General features: G+C 41.8%; 1 protein-coding gene across 9 annotated transcripts in view; it reads left to right on the forward strand.

The window, feature by feature from the left end:
• LOC121615279 (discs large homolog 1-like protein) overlaps positions 1–14,477 on the forward strand; it is a 119,487-nt gene that overhangs the window by 27,908 nt on the left and 77,102 nt on the right. The window lies entirely within an intron of this gene.

Consider the following 14,477-nt stretch of genomic DNA (forward strand, 5'->3'; position numbering starts at 1 on the left):
GTATACAAGGTGCTTAATGACTTTACGCAGCTGTTGAACATGTGAGGCTTGAACAGACATCATCCGCCTCTCTCTGTGCAGCAGCTGTGATATCTGCTGGATGTGTGCAGTGAAAGCTCACAGTAACATGTGGAGATTCTGCTCAGGTTATAAAACGTTCCACAAACTTCTCCTGAGCAGCGAGACGCCCTCAGCCGGTCCGACAGTCCAGTGCATTCTTTCAGACTTTGCACTTCTCATGTTTAGCATCACACAAGCTAATTGCAGTAGACCACGCTGTAAAAATACTGTAACAGCAGGCAATGCATGGAAACTGTTAGCGCTAATGAGGATAATGTACTTAAAGTATTTATATCATTAGATTGTTATGACTCGTGCTTTAATGATTTTCCTGTTAGAGTTTGTTGAACTCATTTTGAAGTATTTCGTGTTGGACTTTAGTGCATCTGTCAGTGTGCACATTATGTGTAACTGAATTAAAACTCTGAAGTCCAGTTTTTTCATGTTTTCAATTAGAAAAAATTAAAAACATTAACTTGCTGGACAAGTATTTTTCAGCATGGACTCAAGCGTCATGCTGCTGTAATGATTTGCAGACTGAACGTGGACTTTCCCGCGTCAGTTTGTGCAGTTGTGTTGTTCACCAACACACTGATCAGAACAAAAACAATGATGGAAACACCCCCGTCACAGCGGCGACGAGAGGGGAAAATAAACAAAAGAGCAACATATCAAACAGTCATGTAGTCATGATGATGTGATTCACATTCATTTTCTTGGACTGAATTGATTTCATGTAATTGGAAACAGGTGAAATTGACCTGATTTGTATTTTTAGAAAATCAGAATTTTTTTTTTGTTGCAGTTTTAGGGTGTAGATCGCAGGTTGCATCACTTCCTCTGGAGCGCTAAATGTTTTATAAGGAGGCATGACACGCCATATGATGACACGCATGTGGGGGGGGGACGCAGCCACATGACAGATTCATGGAACTGTAAAATATTCATACTTGTGATTCCCACCCGCCCACACTGCCTCGACTCCTGCTGCTGCGACACACACTCGTCCTCCTCCTCATCCTCGTCCTCCTCGTCCTCTTCCTCCTCCTCGGCCATTTGGTGTTGAGTCATACATGTGATAACGGGCAGTCAGTGTGTTAAGAGTTTTTGAATTTAGAATAAAAACTGAAGCAGTGTCTTGACTAACAGGGTGTCATCGCCACCTTGACACGTGGCTCACTTCTATTTGTGATGAGTTTGTGGTCTGATGTAAAGTAGGACACCTGATGCTTCTTGGGAGAACACATGCTTTGTTTTGTGAAATCAAATCGTGATTAGAGCTGAAATGATTAATTGATTAGTTGATTGACAGAAATTGAGTTGGTAGCTATTCCTATGAGACCTTTGAGTCATTTTCTGTGAAGAAATGCTGAAATTCTGCTGGTTTCAACTTCAAATGTCAGGATCTGTTGCTCTTCTTGTTTCCTTTCAGAGCAAACTGAAGATCTTTTAGTTCTGGACCAAACAATTCATTTGAATTGGAGCTCTTGGCGGTCACGTCAGACATTTTAAATTGTTTTGTGATATGCCATACAAAACTTTAATCAATAATGAAAACAATCATATAATTTCATTCATTATTTGCCATTTCGATGATACAAATCCGTATTGGAAAAGTGAGGATTTTTTTTAGTTGTGTGAATAGTGTCATAATGATATTAAACATGCTGCCTTGGTCTGATGGATGCTTGGAGTTTCTACGTCTGTGACCGTCCTCATCAGTCAGGTAAATTACTTTCCACACACTTTGTACGTTTGCATTAATATTCAACTCAATAGTAAATTATGCCATTTGAATGCACACAGTTTGAATGAGACGATGACAGGAGATTTACTGCATGTTTAATCAGAAAATATATATTTTAAACTGTAAGTACCCTATTTAAGTCTGGATGTTCTTATGTTACAGCTAAGTTAATTGTTTTCAGACGTCACAGAATAAAAGCTTGATAAACTGAACTCTGTTCACACCGTCAGAAGTTATTCGGTGTGAAATCAGTTATTTTTTATTCTGCCTTTTCCAGCAGTGTAATTGTTTTTTTTCATGCTCATTGTTTAGTTTAACATGTTCTTTTAGTCACATTTGAGTGTAGAAACAGATGGATGTGCTTGTATTCAATTACACAATCATAAAGGACAGGTATTGTAATGTTGCCTTCACGGTTGTTGGAATAAATCGATTTTAGAATGAAGGTTTCCGAACAAACAAAATAACAGCAAACTGGGACTGCAGACTGAAAACGGGAGATCTGATACTGACGCCTGAATTACTGGGGGGGTCACAAAAAACCCGGATTATTATAACATTCCCTCAGATCCACCGTAGCACTGTGTCCAACACATGAGGACTCGTTTTTACTGCCGGTACTCGAAGTTTTGGAGCGTTACAGCGGTGGACATTCGACGGTTTCAGTTACTTGAGTATTTGTACTTGGTTACTTTGACGCGCTTTGGTCATTACTGCGCGAATTAAAGGGCATAAGTTTCAAAGAGTTTAGAGTTTCCCGCAGCTCTTAAACGCAGCCTCACACTGAAGGAGCGGGTTTCAGTGAGTCCTGCTCCCGCTGAGCTCCGGATACGGGGATGAAGGAGGACCGTGGGAGGGATGAGCTGGCTCTCCGGTGAGCACACTCTCTCTCGCCTTTCGACAGTGGCTGTCGGTCGGTGTGTGTGAGTGAATGTAACGTTATTTATGAAGACGGAGACTGAATGAAACCGTGAGCCAACTGCCTGGTTGGAGCTCGCGCAGCAGGACGGACGGCACGCGATGAGATGCTGATGTTCCCGGGCTTTACTCCCGGCTCGGAACGATGGACTGCATCTGTATTGTCACGACTAAGGTAACGCCTGAAAAACAGCATTAAATACCAGAACACAAACACTTTAGACGGCAAGTTTACGTGGTTGTGGTGGGTGATGATTTCGGCGTGTATCTGGTCCACCGAACAGGACTAATTTCAGTGTGAACCTACTTTGTGAAATGGTTCGCTTCTCGATTTCTTCCCACAAAAATAGCGTAGCTAAATAACGGAGGCTGGTTGTGAATTGTGGCGACATAAGGAAAAAAGTTAAATTTGTACTAGAATACAATGTGTTTTGTGGGTTATGTCAGTGCCGAATTAAATGGATCAGTGTAGATTTGTAGAGCTTATCATCTTGTGTTCTTCCAGTGATGCATTTTTACAGACAATAAGGAATTGTTAATTTGTTGAATTTGTTCATGGCAGTTTGGCTGAACGTTTTCTCAGGAGAGCTAAGGGACCGTCATCTTATTAACTTCGACTCCTACGTTCTTCCTTTTTTTTTTTTTTTTTTAAGTCGTTTTGTCTCCAGTACTAAAACGTTAGACAGCTACTTAAATAAGCTAAAGTTTTTGTTTCCTGAGATCAATAAAATGACACAAACTTCCAGCGGACTACTGATCAAGCTAATTATCAGCTAATTGTACTCTAATGGCAGTGTGTGATTTATGTGTTTTTTGATTTATCATATTCAGCCTGTGTGTTTTCCAGTGAAATGTGACGAATGATGAAAGTTGTAGGCTCAGAATCCACATCGTTGCCCTTTAGTTCGTCTTAGTCTGAGGCACGTTTTCAACCATTCCTCAATCAGAAAAAAGCTAAAACTGGCCTGTATAATCAGATCTGTGTCTGTGGCTGCTGTGTATCATCTGTATTACTGAAGAAGGAAACGTTTATTTTTCACCGTCCGCACATTATTTCAGGCTGGTGGGCGTCTTTGGACTGGTGACCTTGTGCTTTTGTATTATTTGGGCTTTTCTTTTCTTTTATTACGTAAATGAAGCAGTGGACTGTAGTACTGTGCCCGCGACAAATAAAACATAAAGCATAAAACACAAACCACAGGCAGCTGTGGTTTGTGTGCCTGGTTCCCAAGCACTCCTGGAAAACCTGGAGAATTCTAGATGAGTTTTTCAGATCTGGAAAATACCTGGAAGAGTAAAGAATAAGTTAAATGTGCTGGGAAATAAATTGGTGTCAGAAATCCTGTAAGACACGGCAGCTGGAAAAGCTGTGTTCAGGTCCAGAGAAGGTTCAGATTGTCTTTAATGGTTGAAGGTGTTGTCAGTGGACAGCTGTGCCAGCTGTGTGGCTGTATCATGTCAAATACCTCATCATGAATCCTGGAAAATTAAGATTTCAAGTACACAAAGACACCTTGGAAATATGATTGTCTTAGACATGATCCAAGAAAGCTTCACCCAAATATACACACAGCACTAGAAACAATTAAAGAGACAAAATTACCAGTTTCTCTGATTTTACTATTTATAGCTATGTGTTTGGGTAAAAAGAACATTTTAGTTTTTATTCTATAAACTACTGACAACATTTCTCCCAAATTCCAAATAAAAATCTTGTCTTTTAGAGCATTTATTTGCTGAAAATGAGAAATGGTCAAAATAAGAAAAAAGATGCAGTGTTTTCAGACCTCAAATACTGCAAAGAAAACAAGTTTCAATTCATTTTTAAACAGCACAATATTAATGGTTAAACTTCAGGAGTCAGTGTTTGGTGGAATAACCCTGGTTTTCAGTCTCAGCTGTCTTGGCGTGCTCTCCATCAGTCTTTCACGTTGCTGTTGGGTGACTTTATGCCCCTCCTGCTGCAAAGACTCAAGCAGCTCAGCTTTGTTCGATGGCTTGTGACCGTCCATCTTCCTCTTGGTCACATTACAGAGGTTTTCAGTGGGGGTCAGGTCTGGGGATTGAGCTGGTGGTCCTTCAGCCACACCTTGATTGACGTAGCTGTGTGGCATGGAGCATTGTCCTGCTGGAAAAACCAATCCTCAGAGTTAGGGAACATTGTCAGAGCAGAAGGAAGCAAGTTTTCTTCCAGGAAAACCTCGTATGTGACTTGATTCATGCGTCCTTCGCAAAGATGAATCTGCCCGATTCCAGCCTTGCCGAAGCAGATCAACACCGATCCTCCACCAAATTTACAGCCGGTGTGAGACACTGTGGCCTGTAGGTCTCTCCAGGTCTCCAAAACGTTTCTTTAAACTCTTTTAGCATGGTCAATTGTTATTTTTTTATTCCAGTTACTTTTGAGGTCCTACTAGCACTGTTTAGCATCCAGCTGAGAGGAAGAGGATAGCGATGACTACAGCAGTGGTTTTTATACTTTTCCTTGTTAAATAAGATTCGGTTCAGGTGATCAGCTAATCAGCACCTCGTTAAGTAGAATGAGGTGCATGTGTTGGGATTCAGCAGACACTGGAACTGAATGGCTGTCACACATGTAGAGATGCTGATTTCAGAAACTTTTGCAGTGCTGTCTTAATTTTTTCCAGAGCTGTGTCTGTATATGCATGTTGCATGAAAAATAGTTGATAAGAACAGTCATCGTGCAGTTTCTTCTGTTCTTCACAGTTACAGCATGTCTGAATGAATCAATCGATTTCCGTTTCACCAAAATCTGTGAGAACACTACGAATCATTTTAATCAGTCACAGTTCAGATCCCTCGTTTTTCATCTTTGTAACATAAGTACATGTTTTTTCCCATCTTTTAACATTAATACAGAGATCACATTGTGATAACAAACGCAGTATTAATTTTGACCATATTGGTGAACGTTAATGCTGATGATCTGAATACTAGCTAATATCGTGTGTGCTGTTTGAGCTGTTGAACCCTTCTCTGAACCAGAAAAGAAACGGGAGAGTAATTTCTCGGACAGATAGGAGCTCTGCTGTATGATAGCAGGATGTGGACGTGACCTTTGTGTTGTATTTTTTCACTCTGTGTGGAGTTGAATGCACATTTTAAGATAAAACTCTCATCCAGTCTGAGCGTCTTTGACTCTCAGTGCGTCTGTTTGGGGGTTTAAGAAGTCGTGTTGATGTGAGGCGGCTGATGGTCGACCTTTAATAATGTCAGCATGTTCAGCTCTGATTCCCTCGCTGTCCTGTCTTCAGACAGCTGACTGGACTGCATGTTGTTGGTTTGTGACCAGTAGTGTTGTCCTGAGACGAGGCTGAGATGGAAGCAGCACAGAAGACTGAGAGGATGACCGATATCAGAGACTCAGTGGACAAAACTATTTTTGTTGGGTCCATGAGGCATATAAAGGAAGAAAAAACCAGCAGTTGTTATTTACAGATTGGTTGATTTAATTTCTGGTGCATCATAGCTCCATATGACCACAGTGAAACCAGAAGACTTGATCCATCTTTACACACATACTGCAGGTTGCATGTTGAAACGGCATACTGTTGAAACAATAAATCATCAATAATAATCAATACAACATTATTAAATTAATACTTGTGATTATTTTTACATTCCGGAAGAAAACTGATCAGATGTCATCACAAGTGATGAGACATGTGAGCAGACTTCAGGTCAGATGGAGAAGCAGCAGAGAAAAACCACAGAGCGTCTGACGAGGAGAGGAAAGTCCTGACAAACACACAGAGCTAACAAACACCTCGATCATTCAGCAGAAGAGCCCTTGTTTGGATGCTGGTGTAGAGTTCCTGACGTGGAGGCGGGCTAAGTCCTGGACCTCCTGCAGGTCTTCATCTCTCTTCTAAAATCCCCTTTCTGTGTGCTGTGTCCTCGTCCTGCTGGCCTCTGATCTGCTCTATGCTCCAAAATCTCTGTCTGCCACTTTGTCCAGAAAAAATCACCCTGTAAATGTACAATATTCAGCTGTCGCCTGGCTGTTCTGACCTTTGACCTCAGCCTCGTGTCTGTTGAAGCTGATGCTGCAGCGGTGTCGTGCTGGTGAAACTCGGCTGTGCTCATGTGTCGAGGTGCATCGTTCATCTATCAGAGTCGTCGTGACAGTGAACATGATTTAACAGTTGTCTGGCCAAAGATGGTTTGTAAAAGAGAGAAGTGTCACTCTTTATTGTTCTGAGGTTCAGAAAGTTAGAGAGAGTCCCATCTTTAAGCTTTTCAAAAAGATCAGCAGAGTCATGAATGTGTTGATCAATAAATAATCAATAAATCACTGTAGCTTATTTTCTAGCCATTTAACTTATCACATGGCCGCGTTTGACTGCTAACTGCTAATCGATGCATTTATTTAGAAACTATAAAAACTGAACAGCGGCTCATGAAGTGATGACTGTGATGCTGCAGCTGACTAAAACTGGTGCAGTGCCCAATGATCCACTTAAAACTTGTTTTCTAAGTTTTATGTTCCTCGTGTGCCGGTACATGGACATGAATAGATGATTTTGACAGTACTTGTCTGGGTCACGTGGTGAACTGGACCGGGGAGGTCAGTATCAGCCCGAACATCCTGTTCCAAACGCGTCAGGACGAACACGCGTACTGTTCTACCCCGGGCTAACAATAGTGGACAGGAAGCAGTCACGCAATAATCATGTCCATTAGTAATACTTAAGCACATCACATCGATATTTTTATCACTCTATTTGGTCTTTTGCAGTATTTAGATCATTTAGAGTCCAAAACTAAATTAGTTAAATTAGTTAGCTAGCACACTACTGTTGACATGTGAGAACACACAAACCGCGTTGACCGTGTGTCTCCAACCATTTCGTAATCCGGACTCGTTCATCCGTCTGCTTTTGGTTTTTCTCACTGTAAAACTTTATCACAGCAAGTTGTCGCACACGTCAGTCTCCAGTTTTATTTTCATCTGCTTCCCCGCGAGATCACGTGAGGTGCTGAGCTGCTCCCTCTGGCACGATAATCTAAATAACGTCCCGTCGTGTGACGCAGCGTTATTTTCAAATCTGATAGTGTGCATGTTTGAGATTAGAGAGGAGAACGTCTGTGAAGTTTCTCCTCTCGTGTGTGATGCTTTGATGATTTTGAATCTTTTGCAGTGGGTTTCTGTTCCCGTCAGTTGATTTTGGTTGGTTTTTAGTCTTAAACAAACTTCTTTCCTTTTGTTTCAGTGTCCCTGATGATCACTTTGGTGTTTGCTGAGTAGATTTGCTGACATTTTTGTGACACCACGTGAAAATGACCAGAGTGACAAGCCTGCACCTAACAGAGTTTCAATATCAATTTATTTATTGACTGTTTTTAAAGCTTCTTTAGGTGGAAAAGAAGTAGGGCTGCAACTCATAATTACTTAAATATTTGATTAATTTGTCATCATATTTGCGATTCATCAGTTAGTTAGTGAAATGTTGGTAAACAGTAAAAAAATATTCATGTTCAACAGACCAAAACTCAGATATTCAGTTTACTGAGATAGAAAACAAAAGCAGTGAATATTTTCTGTTTTTCCTGTAGTTAAAGACTGCAGGTATACAGTTACAGTTATCAAAGTTTTGTTTGTGTCAGCTGACTCATCGACCAATCGTTTCAGCCCTGTGAGCAGCATGTTTGGTCGTTACAGCTGGAAAATGACTGAACTGATCATAGATAGTTATTTTATTAGCAACAGTTAAGTGATTGTTCTTGTGTGTGTGTGTGTGTGCGTGTGTGTGTGTGTGCGCGTGCGCGCGGGGGGCAGCGCAGGCCTCAGTGTTGGGACTATTTTCAGCTCCTTATTAAGTGAGTGCTGCAGCTCTGTGGCTCAGCAGGACCAAACACAGTGGGCTCAGTCTAAATACAGCCGCTGTGCTGCTGCTGGTCACGTTCCTGCAGACACACCAGCAGCTCAGGACGCCTCCCCTCTGAGGACACACATGCTAAATCCACTTCTGTCCACATCAGGGCTGAAGGTTGTCACACAGAGTGAAACGGTGCTGAAACGCTCGTCTGGACGTTTGTGTTGAAAACGCAGACGTGCTCAGAGCCACTTGTTTGTGTTTGAGGTGAATCGATGGTGCTTCGATGTGCTGCACGGTAGCTGTAGTCTATCCTGCCCTTAAAAATCATCTCCCAAACTGTCCATACATAGAACACCAGTTCCCACAATTCATGGGGAACAGCCGCCATATTGGTACAGGGAAGCTGCACCTCCTGATGCATGTAAGTCTATGGGTGCATCTCATTTCTCATAATTGCATTCACGTTTCCCCTCACTTGCGTCTTTTCCCTCCCACCGGGTATGCATGGAGGGACGCAAGGAAACCACGCAAGGAGAGAAGAAACGAGGAAATGTGTTTTAGGAGAATTGAGACGTCCTTTCCTCTGAAGCGACGTCTGTTTCTGATGACGCGACACAGCTGGATCTGCTGCATTTACCGTTATATTCACACCCCCACAACCCCCGCCCTCAATACTCCGCTTACACACATTCTCTTAGATATACATTATTTAAAAAAAGTCTCCAGCACTCGCTAATAAGTATGAAACACTTTTATTAACACACATGAGAATTAATGAGTTCAGTCTTGTCTGGACGCCTCTTCAGGTGAACAGGTGTTCACTTTCTGACCTGAACTTTATCAGCCTCGCTGTGTCTTCTGTCCTGTTCAATGAGACAGACTCCAGATCTGTCAGTGAAGAGAAACCTACAAACCATGAAACACATGATTTCACTCAGATAAGTGAGGAGAGGCCGATGTGTTTGGTTTATTTATCAGTGACAGTTCTGGAAACATAACGTGGCCACGTGAAGAAGAAGTCAAAGTTTCCGACACATGAAGTTTGATAAATAAGAGAGCTGTCGTCTGTATGATCAAATATGTTCCACACGTGCTCGGAGGCTGCTGTTAGTGACATTTATAAAATAACTAAACAGGTTGTGGATGAAATATATTGAATGTTCTTGTATTATCGCTCTTTGGAGAACGTAACGTTCAGTTAGACACGTCTGAATTTCAGCCATTCACTGCAGGATACTGACACTTAAACAGTTTCTCCTCCACCTCGTTCAAACGTGCCAGGTGTGGGGGCGGAGTCTTCATACCGTTCAGTTTAAAGACTTCTAGGAAGGATGCGCTCATGTATCCTCGCTCATGGCTCCTCCGAGATCTCCCCTCGTTCCTCGCTCCTCGGAGCAGAAATAAGAGCTTTGGGATGGCTGGCAAGATGGCGGACCACAAGTACTTCCTGTTCGAGCGAGGAGCGAGGACACGACAATTAAGAGTATTGAGATGCACCCTATGAAGGCAGAGGTCTGTCCACAATCAAAATCACCATAACTCACTGAATTTTTAACCAATGCTGTTTGATTTGTCACAAATAACATATTCATGATACAGAAAACTGTTTGTTTTCATAGCAGAATGCTTCATCTTGTGTAGATAATGACAGTATTCAAATCGACCTTATCCAGCGTAATTAGTTACTGCAGGTAAACTTTTTGGACAAGTGGAAATAAATGAGTGACAGCTGCATGTTTATACAAGAGAGATGAACAATACAAATTCATTCTAATCTCATGGTGAGTGATAAAGATAATTTACAGTCTGTTAATATATCACTTAAATGAAAATATTCATCTTTCTTTACCTGACACAACTTATCCTAGCTTAGTGTCAGCACAGTCATGTTTCTTGAAATAAGGATAACTGATTGTGATCTTTTAAATTCAACACATTTGTAACAGTAAAATATTCAAAAAAAAAGTTTTTAAACGTCCAAAAGAAGCAGAAAAGTGTTGGATCTTCTGGTGTTTGGTCGGGTCAGAACCTGCTGCAGTATGGTGGCAGCCCACAGGCCGGATGCTTCATCTACAGTAAGCATGTATGAGGGAGCTGAGCGAGGTGACGGGAGAAAATGAGGCGGTATTTTCAAGTTATCAACCAAAATGGCAGGACTGTGGTTTGAACATAAAACTTCTAATTTTGGACCTTTTTTGGTTGAGTTTGGCAGAAGTTGTGCTGACAGTGCAGTGTTGCGTTGCTCCATGTTTCCATGACCTGAATTTTTCTACGGTGACTCACATTAAAGGGTAGCTACACACTCAAATCCTGAAAATCCAACAGAGGAGCGAGGGAGCGATGCCTGCACGAGGCCTCGTGGCTACGCAGCGACTCTGTCGGACCAGAGCTGGTAGTCAGAGCTAAGCAGCCATGAGCAGATACTGTCAGGCTCTCTGCTGCAGCTTTACCCATCTCTAGAGCCACATTTATGGCCCCTGGAGAGCGTCACTGTGTGGGCACCTGTGTTGACGCTGAGCTAGCTGCTCTGCTACCAGAGGCTGTGTGTGTGTGTGTCTGAGGGGGCGAGTCAGTATGTAGTCATAGCCCTGCTGTTCATCGCAGTTAACGTTCATCAGCACTGTCCTGTTAAGCTCTGAATGCAGCATCGTTATCGGTGTGTCCATGTGTTTACTGCCACCGAACAGGAATAATCTCATTCATGTCCGCTGTTTGCCTGCCGGAGCTCGTCGGGCTTGCTAATGCTAACGGTACTAGCAGCTCTGCACGAGATGCACTAACCAGAGCTACAGTTAGCTTGTCTAGCTGTTTGGATTTGATGCTGCAGCCGCTTCCTCCGTCGGGGAGGTGGTGTCAGCACTATGTAGTAGATTGTAGATTCCTACCTATGACACAGAAGCTAATTTTGAGCAGAAAAGTCAGTTTCTACACACAGTATATGTTTTGTATTAACATGATCTATGAGACTGAGCGCAGCTCTAAAGATAATTTATTGTGGAGTTCCTCTTTAAACTGCCGGACAGCAGCTGACCAGCAGTTTGTGGGTTTACATCACCACCACCACCACCAGCTCCATGTTCATAAGGACGAGCTGCAGTTTCACAGCTGAACGTGTGTGGTTTCCTTCATTCTTTACTGCTTACTGGAACAGTCGGGCGACTGGGGATGTTTTGAAGTAATATGGCGTGGCAGAAAAGAAGGGATTTGGAAACACTGACCACAAAAAGACACACCCATAAAAGACACACACACACACACACACACACACACACACACACACACACACACAGCCACAGTTTGCAGCAGCTGGAGGTTTAAGGGAGAATCAGTAGTCTCAGGAAATGACCATAAACAAAGCTGCAGGGCCTGATGGGAATGTTGATCAGCTGTTTACCTGCTGAGAGTTTTCTCTGTTTATCTGAAGGCTAATGAGCTCCTGCCGTCGAGCCCCAACATCACACACTGCAGCAGCAGTTGTTTTATTCCACTCTGCTGATGGATGAACTCTTCACTGGTCACCGCTCCTGTGGGAAAACATGATTTAATTATTTATGTTAATTACAGGCTGCTGTAGCTGGAGGCCATGGCGAGTTGTAGGATGAGACGACTGCAGTCGTGTTTGGTTGAAAAAGTGTGCTTTAAAGTCACCGTCACCCTTTGGGATGTTATTATTAATTCAACAGAATTTTACAGATTTAGTAGAGACAGTATGTTTATAATTACATTTTTATTATCATTAGTTTTATTTCATTATGTCTTTTATATTTTGATTAATTATGTTATATATTTTGCATTTTTTATTATATCTTGTAGGTCATATGTAATTTTTTCTGTCATGCTTGAATTTTATTGATTTGCTTCTTTGATTTTGTATTTTTTGTTAAACTGTTTCATTATGTTTCATTTTCTATTGAACAATAACAGCAATGCTACAATTTGTGCAATAGATAAATAATATAGATTAATGAAACAGTTGCATTAAGTGTCTATTCCAGCAGGAATAAAAATAAGTATATAGACAAAGGCAGTAACATGAGTGTGGTGACCATCCTCAGTCTGCTGTAGTGGATCAGCTCCTCAGAAACACCAGAAACTTCTGACCTAAAACCCTCCTCCAGCTCTGGAGCAGGAAGACTGGAAACCTCATCATGACTCTCAGCTGTCACATCTGTCACCTGTAATGAGATCTGATGGAAAAGCTCTAATAAAGTGAAAATAAGTCTTCTGTGTACCTCCAGTGCTGGAGGTCAACTTTAAATTCAAACAGATTATCAAAGATTAAATATTAATGTTTTTCTTACATGTCTGACCTCTATGTTTAAGTTTTGAAGAACGCGGCAGGATGATGATTGAGGATGGGAATCATCACTAAAAACTACATTTGGAAATATCTATCAGCGTTCAGCCATCATCTGAACTATAAACCATAAAAAACGAGAAGTTTGTCTGTAACCTCTGTGGGCTGAAGTGACCTCAGCCAGCTCCAGACCTAATCCACGAGACAATGAGACGTGCAGTTTGATGACATTATGACGTTTGTTTAAACACATCTGATCAGAGGACAGAAATGAGACGAAGGCTGCAGGTCAAAGGTCGCTTTATAATACCGCATCAGAAAGCAGTGTGTGTGTGGTCACCAGCTGCCCCTGGCTCAAAATTCAATAACCAAAGCCATCATGTAATGACTTTTCCAAAACCCAGAGCTCCTGGTTCATGTGGACCCTCTTTCTCTTGATCTGAAGCCTGTTCTAGCTCTGAGGGTTTGTGTTGTGATGGTCTCTGCTCGTATACAGCCCTTCACTGTTCACCTTTTAGAAATTTAAAATCATGCTCAGATATTGGCATGAAGTGGCCGTTTGTGGGACTGTATTCATGTTTCCATCATTAGTCCCTGACCCCAGAGCGATGCCTCACGATTACTGATTCATATTAGTAATTATTTTGATATTAACTGTCTCTGATATTTGCTAATGACCAAACCTGCCTGTACGAGTTCCCAACACCGAGATCCTGTCAGCTCATCAGTGTTCAGGTGATGACGTCTTTGCTCCGTCTACCTTTGAAAAGATAAACCCGTGTCCTGTAGTGAGCTCCATGGGTTTGACATGGATGCAGATGTCACACAGTTCACAGCTGTCTGTAAAGTAAATTACAGCTGAATAATTACCAGAAGATATTAATACTGAGAAGTTTACTGAGCCTGTCGGTGATGGTGTTTCAGCATGGAGCATGATTACAGGTCTGGCTCCTCTAATCATCACATTCAGTGATGTGTAACAGTGAAAATGTAGAAAGCATGAGAAAATACCACAAAAAGTACTTCAGAATGAAAGACAAGTTTACAATAAAAATGTGTATTTTATAGTATAAAGAGGTGTACTGTGATTAAAACAAAGGGAATGGAATATACAAAGTACAGAACTACATTAATGGGATGAGTGCATAAACACTTGCAATAGTAACAGTAATGATAACAATTAGGGATGAACTGTGTGTGTGTGTGCTCATGTCGGACGACACAAACCAAGAAAAGCATCCATGTGTATTAAATAAACATGCATACACACTCGACACACACACACACAGAGTAGGCTGCCAGCAGACTGCAGGGAGGTGAGCAGAACAGAAGGAGAGGTTAGAGAGGAGGAGGAACAGAGAGGATGCTGGGAAGGCGTGGGCGGGGCGCTCAGTTGAAGCAGAGAGGATGGACGAGAGGACAGACATCGGATGTTTGTTCAGTGTACCCTCTGGATGTTGTGACCTTTGACCTCCAGTGATGATGCCAGTAGTTTGAAGGACAAGCTTTAAGTTAATTTGGCAGGTTTTTAATGAAAGTTCTGTGTGGAGTTAATCTAGAGAAAATATGATTTATGGTGAATTAAATAAATCTTTTCTTTCACAGTGTATTACAT

This window comes from Chelmon rostratus, chromosome 12 (assembly GCF_017976325.1).
Source record: "Chelmon rostratus isolate fCheRos1 chromosome 12, fCheRos1.pri, whole genome shotgun sequence".
Classification (NCBI taxonomy): Eukaryota; Metazoa; Chordata; class Actinopteri; order Chaetodontiformes; family Chaetodontidae; genus Chelmon; species Chelmon rostratus.